At 43.0% G+C, this 13,837-nt stretch overlaps 3 non-coding genes and 1 pseudogene across 3 annotated transcripts; 3 read left to right on the top strand and 1 right to left on the bottom strand.

Moving 5' to 3' along the window:
• On the bottom strand, positions 1-2,861 carry LOC141410249 (histone-lysine N-methyltransferase SETMAR-like; annotated as a pseudogene).
• A 5,346-nt stretch (positions 2,862-8,207) lies between these two features.
• TRNAV-UAC (transfer RNA valine (anticodon UAC)) lies at positions 8,208-8,280 on the top strand. The gene has a single exon. It is a non-coding gene; the product is annotated as a tRNA-Val (tRNA).
• A 3,189-nt stretch (positions 8,281-11,469) lies between these two features.
• On the top strand, positions 11,470-11,543 carry TRNAI-AAU (transfer RNA isoleucine (anticodon AAU)). Its single transcript has one exon. It is a non-coding gene; the product is annotated as a tRNA-Ile (tRNA).
• A 1,481-nt stretch (positions 11,544-13,024) lies between these two features.
• Positions 13,025-13,096, top strand: TRNAQ-CUG (transfer RNA glutamine (anticodon CUG)). Its single transcript has one exon. It is a non-coding gene; the product is annotated as a tRNA-Gln (tRNA).
• Positions 13,097-13,837: the final 741 nt, after the last annotated feature.

Raw genomic sequence — 13,837 nt, 5'->3', positions numbered from 1 at the left:
TTTTTTTTTTTTTTTTTTTTTTTTTTTTTTTTTTTTTTTGAGACGGAGTCTTGCTCTGTCACCCAGGCTGGAGTGCAGTGGCCAGATCTTAGCTCACTGCAAGCTCCGCCTCCCGGGTTTACGCCATTCTCCTGCCTCAGCCTCCCGAGTAGGTGGGACTACAGGCGCCCGCCACCTCGCCCAGCTAGTTTTTTGTATTTTTTAGTAGAGACGGGGTTTCACCGTGCTCGCCAGGATGGTCTCGATCTCCTGACCTCGTGATCCGCCCGTCTCGGCCTCCCAAAGTGCTGGGATTACAGGCTTGAGCCACCGCGCCCAGCCCCTTCATACTTTCAATTCGTTAAAATTAATATTTAGGTTGGTGCAAAAGTAATTGCAGTTTCGGACAGTGAATTTTTAAATCATTATGACTAGGCTCAAACACATCTTTTTTAGTCAAAATAGGAACCATTAAAATCAACACATTTTTGCCAACAAGAAATAAGTTTGTTTATCCCTGGAGGGTAAAAACCTGTGCTACGGGATTGGACAGTTAGAAAATGCTTGCATCCCGCTGGTTGTGGAAGCGTTTTACCTGCAAAAAGTTGTGGAGATGTTTGAAGAAGTGGTAGTCGGTTGGTGAGAGGTCAGATGAATATGATGGATTAGGAAAATCTTCGTAGCCTAATTCGCTCAACTTTAGAAGCGTTACTTGTGCGACTTGCAGTCGAGTGTTGTCGTGAATAATTGGGCCCTTCCTGTTAACCAATGCTGACTGCAGGCGTTGCAGTTTTCGGTGTATCTCATTGATTTGAGCATACTTCTCAGATGTAATGGTTTCACGAGTGTTCAGAAAGCTATAGTAAATCAGACAAGCAGCAGATCACCAAAAAGCGAATATGACCTTTTTTGGTACAAGTTTGGCTTTGGGAAGTGCTTTGGAGCTTCTTCTCGGTCCAATCCCTGAACTAATCGTCGCCGGTTGTATAAAATCCACTTTTCATCGCACGTCACAATCCGATGGAGAAATGGTTCGTTGTTGCGTGGAATAAAGGAAGATGACACTTCAGAACGGCGATTTTTAAAAAAAAATTTTTGCTCAGCTCATGAGCCACCCATTTACCAAGCTTTTTCACCTTTCCAATTTGCTTCAAATGCCGCATGGTAAAATGGTCGACGCTGAGTCGTTTGGCAACTTCTCTGGTAGTTGTAAGAGGATCAACTTCGCTGATTGCTCTCAATTGTCTTGCCACTACACTCTTCATCTTCAAGGCTCTCCTCACCTTCGCAAAACTTCTTCAACTACCACTGCATTGTACGTTCATTAGCAGTTCCTGGGCCAAATGCGTTGTTGATATTGCGAATTGTCTCCGCTGCTTTACGACCCATTTTGAACTCGAATAAGAAAATTGCTTGAGGCCGGGCGCGGTGGCTCACGCCTATAATCCCAGCAATTTGGGAGGCCGAGGCGAGCGGATCACCCGAGGTTGGGAGTTCCTAGACTGGCCTGACCAACAAGAAGAAACTCCGTCTCTACTGAAAATACAAAATTAGCCGGGCGTGGTGGTGCATGCCTGTAATCTCAGTTTCTCGGGAGGCTGAGGCAGGAGAATAGCTTGAACACGGGAGGCGGAGGTTGCGGTGAGCCGAGATCGCGTCATTGCACTCTAGCCTGGGCAACAAGAGCGACATTCCGTCTCAAAAAAAAAAAAAAAAAGGTGAAGAGAGAAAAAAATAGTTTTTTGTTTTGTTTGTTTTGGTTTTGGTTTTTTTTTGGGGGGGGAGGGGGGACGGAGTCTCGCTCTGTCACCCAGACTGGAGTGCAGAGGCGCAATCTCGGCTCACTGCAAGCTCCGCCTCCTGGGTTCACGCCATTCTCCTGCCACAGCCTCCCGAGTAGCTGGGACTACTGGCGCCCGCCAGCACACCCGGCTAATTTTTTGTATTTTTAGTAGAGACGGGGTTTCACCGTGTTAGCCAGGGTGGTCTCGATATTCTGACCTCGTGATCCTCCCGCCTCGGCCTCCCAAAGTGCTGGGATTACAGGCGTGAGCCACTGCGCCCGGCCTTTTTTTTTTTTTTTTTTTTAAACATATATGTATCTTGTTAAGAGGGAAGTGAACTTCGCGTCACGACCGGTTAACTTAATTGGTTCGACCGTTGTGCTAATAATGCCAAGGTTGCGGGCTGGATCCCCGAACGGGCCACAGTGGGTGTTAGCTTTTCATCATTTATATCGATCATCTATGAACGCTGTGAACGCAACCAATATGTCTGAATACAAACTATAGATTGTCACTGCTGAATCCAAGCACAGTCATCAAGATAATTTCACCTGCCAGAGGGGGTATTAAGTAACACTTAATACCTTAATTTGAAGAAACGATATCGTTTAGTTGTCGTCATATATATACATATATATATATATATATTGTTTGTTTGTTTGTTTTTGAGACAGAGTCTCTCTCACTGTCCAGGCTGGAGTGCAATAGCACAACTCGGCTCACGGCAACTTCCACCTCCTGAGTTCAAGCGATTCTCCAGACTCAGCCTCCCGATTTATTTTCCATAATCTTGATTCTTGAAGATTAGCTTAGCTTGTTATATAATTCTTGGTTCACACTTTATTTCTATTTTTTAATGCTGATCTAATTTTTTATATTACTGTTCAGAAGTCTGATACTAGGCTTCTATTTATAGAAATTTCCTTGGATAATCGTTTCAATGATTACATCTACTCTATTGACTCTTTTCTTTCTTTCAGGTAATCCAATTAAAGTATAAATTTTCTGAGGCCTTACCTTAAGGTATGCAGAAAAGCTTTCCTTGCTCCTTTGTCTCCATATTTGGTCCCCTAAATTTCTCATTTGCATAGCAGCCATTGAGACTTTAGCTTGAAAGGAAAATATAACTTTTCTTCTTCAAACTTTCCTAACTCTCCACAGCACATCACACTAAAGTGTTAAGTGAAAGATACTCCTCTTTCTTCCTGCTCTAACCCTTATTTTCTCATTTTGTCTTATTTGCTCCTACTCCCTGCCTCAAATTTAGAATTCCTTGGAGTCTCCGCAAACACTGACTTATTTCTCCATGCTGCCTCTAATGACAGATTCCCCTAACCCCTCCATCTCTCATCAGCCAATTTCTTACTTTTCATCTATTAAGTCTTGGATCAGTTATCACTTCTTCTGAAAGCTTTTCCTCATTATTTGGAGTGACAGAGTTTCCCCTTCTCTATGTTTCTGTGATAGTGCATGAGTATTTATCTCCGAGGTTTCATTTGTCAATTTAAAATATAACCACCCTGTTTTGGGTAATTTTATAATGAAAATCAGGGCTTGAGCCCTTTGTTACCTCGGGCACGTCCATTTTTTTCAGGTTATCTGTTACCTCTAGAGCCTAGCTCAGGATGGGGCATATTGTAGGCTACTCATTAATTTCTTTGAAATAAATGTCTAATCAAATTGTTGAAAATAATAAACTCATGCCATTTATACTTCAGATTTAATGTCAGAAAAAAATCATAAGACTCCAGATCTTGCTAACTGGGAAATACTGTCTTTCTTCTCTGTTTCCTGAAACATTGTGATCAATCCAAGTTTTAGCTGCCAAGAGCAGGAGTTTTCCACTTTGCTATTTGTCAGAGATTCATAAGTGGCACTGTCCTGTCATGTCAACAGATTTGGAGGAAGAGCACCATCTCACTGTTGAGCATCTTCCAGATACCCGGGAAATGCTGGAAAAGGAAAAAAGACAGTGACAAATGTCAGTTGAAATAGGAAAAGAAATAAAGAATAGACGAATGTTGTACATCATCTGTCCATTAAACAGATTGACGTAATCACTGAGCATATGCTTTCCAGAGCAGTATGAGTGACACAAACAATAGAATGACTGATGACTCCTAGACACACTCACCACACATGAACTCCCAGTCACATGAATTCGCAGATACCACCTCTTTTTTCATCACCTTCTGACAGTCAACTGGGCACAGCCCACCCCTCCCCCATCACATCCCCTGCTCAGCAGTGTCCTCCAGACAAGCATTGACTTTGCAGAAGCTTGAGTGGTCTCCAGATCTTAGTGTGTTGGATCCTCCTGGCTCCTCAAGGTCAAGAAGAGAGTTGGAAATCAAAGCCATAGGAAAACATTGAAGAGTTCCTTGAAATCAAATCCCTGTGTTTATTCTGCCTAGCTTTGGGGGAGAAATTTAGACTCCAGGTATGAGCTGTATTTGGTTATGAATCATGGAGTTTCTATAGCATTAATTTTAACAAATAGAAAGTATGAAGGAAAGGGCCAGGTGCGGCAGCTCACGCCCGTAATCCTAGCACTTTGGGAGGCCGAGGCCAGCGGATCACGAGGTCAGGAGTTTGAGACTAGCCTGGCCAACATGGCGAAACCTTGTCTCTACTAAAAATACAAAAATTAGCCAGGCATGGTGGCGCACGCCTGTAATCCCAGTACTCAGGAGGCTGAGGCATGAGAATTGCTTGAACCTGGGAGGTGGATGTTGCAGTGAGCTGAGATCGTGCCACTGCATTACAGCCAGGGAGAGAGTGAGACCCCATCTCGGGGGGTGGGGGGAAGAAAAAGAAAAAAAAAAAAAGCATGAAGGAAAGAAACACACGTGGGTAAAAATATAAAGAAAAAACGTGGCTGGGCACAGTGGCTCATGCCTGTAATCCCAACACTTTGTGAGGCCAAGACGGGTGGATCATCTGAGGTCAGGTATTCGAGACCAGCCTTACCAACATGGTGAAACCCTGTTTCTACTAAAAATACAAAATTAACCAGGTGTGTCAGCATCTGCCTGTAATCCCAGCTACTTGGGAGACTGAGGCGGGAGACTGAGGCAGGAGACTTGCTTGAATCAGGAGAGAGAGGTTGCAGTGAGCTGAGATCGCCGCAGCACTGCACTTCAGCCTGGGCAACAAGAGCGAAACTCCGTCTCAAAAAAAAAAAAAAAAAAAAAAAAAAAGAAAGAAAGAAAGTAAGAAAAAGAAAAAAGAGAAACATTAAAAGTTATTAGGTTTCAGTATATCCAAAGAATCACCATCTCATTCTGCTGTGAAAGGCCTGATTGTAGCAGGGAATTTCTGTAATGTAATAATTAGCATGTCCGCCTAGCCTGTGAAAGGATTCTGGTTTTTAAATCCAGTGGAAACAACAGCTTTTCCAAAAAATTTGTCTCACGAATACCTTCTTCCAGTCTGAGGCTGGCGTTTTCTCTCTCAATAGCCTTTTAATGAAAATAACGTTTAGTTTGGATGAAGTCCATAGTTTCAATCTTTTTAAAAATGCTTACTTGTTTTGTCAAATCTACAAAACATTTGACTATCACAAAGGCAAAAAGGATTTTTCTAAATTTTCTTTAATAGGCTTTGTTTTCATTTGCACTTTAAGGTGTATGGTTAAACAATTTGAACACGAGCTTCACAAAGACAGCCAAATGGCTACTGAACAATTTGCAATTAGTCAAAAAAAAAAAAAAAAAAAAAAAAAAGAGAGAGAGAGAGAGAAGAGGGTCTAAACAAGTAAACAAACGAAAAATGAGAGACGACGCTACCAGGTGTCATCCATCTCTGGCAAACATTTATTGTTGTTTTTTCCTTTACAGAATTATTTTCAGAAACCTTCCGCAGGAGATTTGTGCGTGGAGGGGATGGGGTGGAAAGTAGTAGGGGATAGAGAAGATTACTAAGAAAAGTTTCCTGTTTGGAACTGCGGCAGATCTCTTTGGATAGAGATGACTACTTAACCTCACTCTGCTTTCCTTCGCCGCGGTTGCCGCCGCGACCCTGCTCTTACCACCAGCAATTCCTTCAGGGACTTGGTCAGCAGCCCAACTTGATCTGCGTCTCTCTGCTAAGGTGTTTCCGCAACAGGGTCAACTCCGAGCCTCACCTTTCTAGGAATCCCGGGAGACGCGCAGGGGTCTGGAGTCCAGGCAGAGGCTTCCCTGGGTTCGGCGGCCACTCTGCCAGAGGTTGTCAGTTATCTAACTGTCACTAGAGTCACCGCTCTAGCGAGTTTAATTTAGGCACGGAATAGTCCTGCCTGGGTTGAGGTTGGCTTAGGATGAGTTTACTTGAGTGTGTGATTTAGAAATAGGTCTATGGAACAGACAGACATGAAATCCGGCACTGGGGCCCTCGCAGGCAGGGTATCTAGACTGGCAGCAGCTGGTGCAGGATATTGCCAAGGACTCGACATCCAGCTCAGCTCAAGGTGGGGATGAAGACGTCCTGGTTGCAAGGAGGGAGCCCTACTCCGCCCGGAATCAGAACTGTGCACAGCGGGCTCTGGATTTGCCAGGATGTTTGAGGGAATTTGAAATGAGAAAGGAGAGGAGGAAATGGTTTAATGGTGTATTGAGTTACTGGAGTGTATTTCAGTCACAGATTTTGGTTTTAAAAAAAAGAGAACTATGGAGTGCAGGATTTCTGCTTGATTGAGTACAAGACTAGAAAATAAGTGCTACTACCTCCCTAGTCCACCTACACTTCAATGTCTTAAATCCTAGTGCATCTGCAGAGCCCAGCACCGGATGGGGTAGGGGAATTGGGGCGGAGAGAACACAGAACTGGAATTCTAGGCAGGGGAGTCAAATTTGCTGGGCTCTCAACTGAAACCATCGCCTTTGTTCTTAGTTGGCTAAGGGTATACATATGATCTGAATTCCTCTGAGTATTCCCAAATTATTTGGGGGAAATTTTAGCTGGTTTTAACTTAGAGATTAGGTCACACTAGGTCTCACATCCTATGTACTTTGAGAGAACGAAAGGATAAAGGGCAGAAACTGGCATTTTAAAAGAGCCGATTATCACACATTTTATAGCTATTTAATAATGTAATCCTTAATATTATGACCTGAAATTCTCTCCACGGCTGACTCTCATGTGTTCAGCTTTATTTCATACCCCACTGCCCCTTTCTCTCCAACCACACTGTCCTACTTGCAAATCAGTCCCTCTTATTTACCATGGGTTTGGGTACATATGATTTCTTTTACCTTTAACACTCTTTTAAACCTAGTTAACATCTCCCCAACCTTCAAACTTGAGCAGAATCATTATTTTCTGAGAGAAATCTTCCCCTAAACTTTCTAAATTAATCTTCATATATTAAATGAGAGCACTATATGTCCCTCTTTTCTTGGACATGATGCATTAATTTGGATGACAACTTGATTACTGTCTGTCTCTCACAAGAACATAATTTCCAAGAAGACAGGTGCAGTGCCTGGTTTCGTTTACTAATAAAACCCTACTGTCCATTGCAATGCCCATATATGCAATGGGCACACAATAAACACGATTTGAATAATATGTGAACCCATACCATTCTATAAAGTAACGTTAATCTTGAGACAAGGAACTGAGGTTAATAGTTAATTGTCCAAATTGCAGAATTAGTAAAAGAGTAATTTCCTATTTTTCTCAGATTTGGGACTCAATTGCAGAAACTGTGTAATCAGTAGGGAAAGAGGAGTTGAATTCTTCCCTTTAAAAAAGACAGATAATAACAATGGCCTTCATGGTCAGCATCTTTAAGGAAAAATGCAGACTGGTGTATTTGAACAGGATTTTCACAATCACCCCAGTGAGACACTAATTAACTACACAAATTGAATGCTGTATAGAGAGGTATTTGATAGACAATAGAACCTTTCCACTTTCCTGATAGTCCTCTGCCCTTACCAAATTCTGTAAACATGCTTACCTTCGTGATATATGCAGAACAATATGAAGATCTCCAGACAGGAAACGCAGACATCTGGTCATCAAGATAGGAGATACATTCACTTTGAGCCTCAACTTAAGTTCGCAATATTCTGGCCACCACAACCCTTCCTTTTACACTATGTAGAATCTTGTTTACTACATTACATCTCCTTATATTTTTTTCCATAAACATCAACAACAACGAAATCACACTCTTCTGAATTCCTGCCTCTGCCCCGTGAAAAGAAAAAAAAAAAGAAAAAGAAAAAAAATCAACGTCTACAGTAAGGAGCCTCGCATCTCAGGGGAAATTTTCTTAAATTCTCCAGTCACGTCTGAAAAAAAAGAAAAAAGTTTTAATGAAGGACTTTGTAGTAAAGAAAAGCATAGTAAACTTGATAATTTACTGAAAGGAAAGGCCAATCAACTCGACGTTACCAAAGTTGAAAGAGAAAAATTTATTTCTCCCTTAACGAAGGAAGCCAATGGTGCACATCGGTTTCCGTAGTGTAGTGGTTATCACGTTCGCCTTACACGCGAAAGGTCCTCGGGTCGAAACCGAGCGGAAACAGCTTGTAATTTTTCGGGGTGTTTCTGTTTTTCAAGATTCCCTTAGCTTACCTTGTCAGTGGACGTCCTTACAAAGGCACCATTGCACGATCTCTCGAACACTCTCAGCTTTCAAAAAGCTTTAATACTGTTCTATTAGGTATTTCTCTCTGCATGTTGTCAGCAGTGTTCTGAATAGGAGGAGGTTCCTGCCTTTAAAGGGGGCGAGATTGGGGGTGGAGGGGTCTCTGCTCTCTTCCTAATGCGAACTGTTGCCTGCCGGCTTTATTCAAAGAGAGGCTCTTGGGGATTTCCATAAGTAAAAGTCTCTGCTTCTAGACCAAGAGTCCCTGACCACTTGAGTGAACATTACCAGTCTCCAGCAATTCATTTATTGTCAGACAATATTTTCAAACATCACATGACTTTTAGGGAAGAAAAGAAGAGAGAATGGGGAGGGAATACGTATAAGACAAGATTCTGCAGGGAGAGCTCAATTAGGGCAGAGGCTACTGCGTCGCCTGTTTCTCCACGATCCTTTCCCTTGATGGTCCCATCTCCCGATCGCCACAAAGACCTCAGGGATTACGTTCGCAGGAGCCTTGTTTAAGGGCCTTTTGGCTCGGAGCATTTCCACTGCGGGATCAATGCCTAGTAGCACTTTTGCTGGAAGATAGCGTTGCATGGAACATTGGGCCGGACATGCCTCTCCAGGTCCAGGCTGGGCTCTGGTTGCTCACTCGCTGCTGGGAACCTGGCTCCCACCGGGGCATGGCAAAGTTCCACTTAAGGACGCTCCAGGTGGATATGGGGTAAAGTTAGGGTGTTTCCCTACATGTACATACACTGGGGTCCTCGAAAGGAACCTAGGTGGGGAGATGTGTGGACACAAAGCGTGAAGATATTTGTGTCACAAGTTAAGTTAACCAGAGTGCGTCCACCACAGAACTAAACAAGTAACTAACTGGAATGATTCTACCAGTTTTTGTCAGCTAGCCTTAATAATTAGCCTCTACAGTGCTGGCAGATTGATTACATGAATTGAATAGCCTAATGTCAGTGATGGAAGCTAAGCATGGGCCCGGTAACAATGGGCTTGTCTGTTACAGGAGCTTAAAAAGATCTTTTCAAAATGCAAATCTGTTCATGAGACTTCTCTGCCTAAAATCCTTCCATGGATTCCCATTGTTGGTAGGGCCAATTCAAAAATCCTTAACTTGGCCTATACAGAGTAATCATAGTTCTTAGTTTAGACTCAATATAGATCAATTAACGCCTGTTAATTTTAGTGCCCCATCCTCTTCACCATCAAGTAAAGTATCCTGATTTATTTATAATAATCTACTAGAGGGTCCTGCAGCATGCACATGTTCTCTCCTCCTCAGGTCTCATCTCCTACTGCTTGCACATCACTCTGCAACTCAGTCTTAATCACCAGACACACTGACACTGTCTTAGCTGCTCTCCCATCAGGTGTTTTTGCCATGTTATTCTCTCTGAGGTGCACAAAGGAAGGCCTCTGCTGGCCCTTCTCCTTGCTCTCCATTCAGCCCCTTCCTTCTCCCACCTGATTCTGTCACATTCCCAAAGTCTTGCCTAACTGAGAGAAGGTGATATTCCAGAAACAAACATTCCCCAGTATGAATTTCTCTACATTTTCACTGACTGTAATTCAGGAAGAAAGAGGGGTAGAAATGTGCCCAGCGTCCTATTTGTGCTCAATATAGTTAAAACAAACAAGCAAGGAAAAAGAATATTGGGATCAACCCTCTAAAGCACAGGGGGACAATGGCCGTCAAAATTGCCAATATACGTATTCTTTGATGCAGCTTTTCCACATGAATGCGTGGTATCATGGCAGATTATCAGAGATGGTGTATGTTCATAGACATAGTTTGCAATAGCAGGATGGAAAACTAAACTAACTGCTCATTAAACTATGATATATACTAACATAATTGAATACTATACCTTTTTTTTTTTTTTGAGATGAAGTCTCACTCTGTCACCCAGGCTGGAGTGCAGTGGCACAGTCTCCACTCACTGCAACTTCCACCTCCCAAGTTCAAGTGATTCTCCTGTCTCAGCCTCCTGAGTAGCTGAGATTACAGGCGTGTGCCACCATGCCTGGATAATTTTTGTATTTTTAGTAGAGATGGGGTTTCACCATGTTGGCCAGGCTGGTCTCCAACTCCTGACCCAGATGATCTGCCCACCTCAGCCTCCCAAAGTGTGGTGATTACAGGCGTGAGCCACTGCTCCTGGCCAACTACTACTCGTATATTTTTTAAATTATTATACTTTAAATTCTGGGGTACATATGCAGAATGTGCAGGTTTGTTACATAGGTATACACGTGTATAGTATATATAATACTATACATATTTTTAAAAGAATGGAGAACACTTGTCTATTCTGATATGGAAAGGTTGCAAAAATACATTGTAAGTAAAAATTTAAAAAGGCAAGGGATTTAAAAAGTGTATAAAATGCTACTATTCGTAAAGAGAAAAAAAGAAAACACTTGGGTAACATTGTCTATGTATTCAAAATCTCTGGAACGATAAACAAGATATTAAAAACAATGGTAATGCTTTTGGGAAACAATGGCTGAGTAGACAACGATTCGGTTTAACGGCCCCTGGAATGGTGACTAGAACCACATTTCTAGCATTTTCCAATACCAAGGTCTTCGAAGCGACCTTTGATTTGAGGTCACTTTGGGAATCTAAGGGAACACATAGGAAGACTCCCAAATTGAGGATCTGGACATAAGAAACCTGGGACGATCTTGATTGTGGGACCATCGAGAATCAGACTCGTTGGGAAAATCCTTCAGGTACCAATTTGTATGTTGTTTTAGTGAACGGCTTTTACGAGGCAAAGATTCGTTAATATTTCACCGAATCTGATTCATTGTCTGCATGTATTGACTAGACATTCAGAAGGCAGCAAATATTTCCATAAATTCTTGGGCCATTAGCCACAGTTTGAAAGGTTTAAGCGTCCTCTTTCAAGTCTACGAATACAGCTATTTTGTTCTGTTTTTGCATTGAGAGGAAATTTCTCGTTTCTATTAAGACTCTAAAGCAACTGACAAATTGTTCCTCCCTGTAAGACAAACAGGAATTACATTAAAGAATTTAATACTTTAGTGGAGCAGTGGCGGGGATGCGGGTGAGAAGAATAACAAAGCGGGATAATCGGGAGCGGCCGGTTAGCTCAGTTGGTTAGAGCGTGGTGCTAATAACGCCAAGGTCGCGGGTTCAATCCCCGTACGGGCCACTCGCTTTCTTTTACCCTCCTCCGAGAAATTTGGTTTTCATGCTCTAAGATGATTCAAATTCACTGTCCCCATTTCTTAATGAACCTAGAACCTAAGTTTGTTTCCGAATCATCTGAAATGCTACATCTCCCCAGGTAATGATGTTCTTTTTTTTTGTTTTAAATGTTCTTTCTGTTTCCTCTAGGAATAAGGACTGGGGACAGAAAGTTGTTCAGAGCAGAGACCTCCAAGATTGGGAGCCTGCTTAATGAAAGTGGGGGTGGGGGGCGCGGAAAGAGTTCAAGGAGTGGAAAGATAACTGGCATTTTTTTTAAAAAATAAAGCTTATTTGACTTCACATTTTCCTTCCAAATTAGTCCTGAAACCTACCTTCTTTCTCAAATTGTCGAGACACAAGATAAAGAATAAATTCTTAGAATGTTGTGGATGTGTGTCTCTGAAAACCCTTTCGAATTTAACTGAGACAAAATTGCCCTGTGAGGAAGCTATCACTTTAAACAAGGAACACAGACTTTGTTTTGTTTTGTTCACAGAAACCGATTGTGTGTGGGGTGTGTGTGTGTGTGTGTGTGTGTGTGTGTGTGTGTGTGTGTGTGTGTGTGTTTTCACATGGTCTTCTGTGTGTATCACAAAAGGATATGCGAGGGAGAAGCAGGGAGTTTTCTTTGTGTCCGTTTGGAAGTCTACCCTGTACATATTTCCCATTGGTGAAGGGCAGTGGAAGGACCAGGGGAGCTGTGCACTGTCCTGGGAGACTCCAGAGGGACCTTTGTCTACTCTTCCCCTTCTTTCCCTGAGTTGCTATCCTAGGGTTGCTGGGATCGTCCTCTAACCCTGTAGTTCAAATGCATTTATTTCAGTTTTCTGTAAACAGCAACGTGGCTCCCCTGTGACTTCGGTAAAATCTTTCCATAACGTGTCCTCAAAAACGCTACATGTTACCCTGGTAAAAATGATTTTTGAGAAAACAATTCGATCTATAACGAAAAGGAGTAAAGCATCTCAGGTATCTGACTCAAATTTCTCACCTGTAAAATAGAAATTATGGGTCCCATCTCACAGCGTGGTTGTGAGCCTCACAGGTGAGGTAACAATAGAAAACACTTGTCACAAAACCTGGCACACGGTAACCTGGTATACTGTGTGCCTGGCACCTGGCACACAGTCTTGTTTAACAATCTCACTTGTTTTCCACTGATGAAATAGAGAGACCCGAGGACGGGGCGCCAAGCTCTTAAACCACTTGAAAGGAAATACAAGGATGAGAGGACTCCGGACATTTGGAAGTCAACGTTTTCCATTAAGACTCTGGTGTAAAAAGTGTTGAATGTAGGCATGTGGCAGGTAAGCGTCTTTTTGACTTAATCCTCCAAGAGGAAAAGCAGAGTGTACCCATCACCCAAACTTCGGGGCAGAGGGAAGCAACCTAAGGTGGCGAAATAGGTCACCTATGACTTTAGGAAAGACTGTCGCAGATGTAGGTTCCATGGTTTAATGGTTAGCACTCTGGACTCTGAATCCAGTAATCCGAGTTCAAGTCTCGGTGGAACCTTAGTATTTTGTCCTCTGCTAAAACTGAGGCTGATGAGAAGAGGAAAGGAAGTTGGGTGATAGTCACGGACAGAGAAAAATTGGGATGGAAACTAAGGAAAGGATTTACCCACGTAATGGGTCTGGAAGAGCTGACAGTCGCCGAAGCCGAGAGAAAACTGTCCTCAGACAAGACCACAAGGGGATACAAGCTCAACTTCTGAGGGCTGGGCCGATAGAACAGGTGACGGGAAGATACAACTGGCGACAGTCAATAGTCAATAAAGATAGATGCTGCTTCGAGTTTGCACAAGCAAGTTTTGCTTGGACAGAGAAGAGGAGGAAATGAGCTGAAAAGACTCCCTGTCCCAGCATAACAGTGTTTACTCTACGCCCCCTCCCCGCCCACTCTCCCCAACCCGCAAAGTCCCTCAGCGTTTCCTAGTAAGGGTTCCCTGAGCGCATTGCTGGGCGCGCAGCAACTCGGCTTTCTTGGCATTTCCACGTCTGGGCATGGACCAGCTCCTGAAGAAGGGATTTCAGAGCTCGGACCCTCTTAGACAGATTGGAGAAGTTCGATCACCCGGAAATTGCTGGGGCGTTTCGGTTTTGGAGAGAGGCGGGGACGAAAGAAGAAAGCGGTAAGCCAGGAGAGAAGGCAGGGAATGTGATCAGGAAAAAGTTCTTGCGCTTTTTCTTCTCTGAAAAAGGAATGTCAGAGAAGCCAGCGCCCGGTGCAGCAGAGAAGCTTAGCGACAGGGTT

Source organism: Macaca fascicularis, chromosome 4 (genome assembly GCF_037993035.2).
Source record: "Macaca fascicularis isolate 582-1 chromosome 4, T2T-MFA8v1.1".
Lineage (NCBI taxonomy): Eukaryota > Metazoa > Chordata > Mammalia > Primates > Cercopithecidae > Macaca > Macaca fascicularis.
This window is presented reverse-complemented; position numbering and strand designations above follow the sequence as displayed.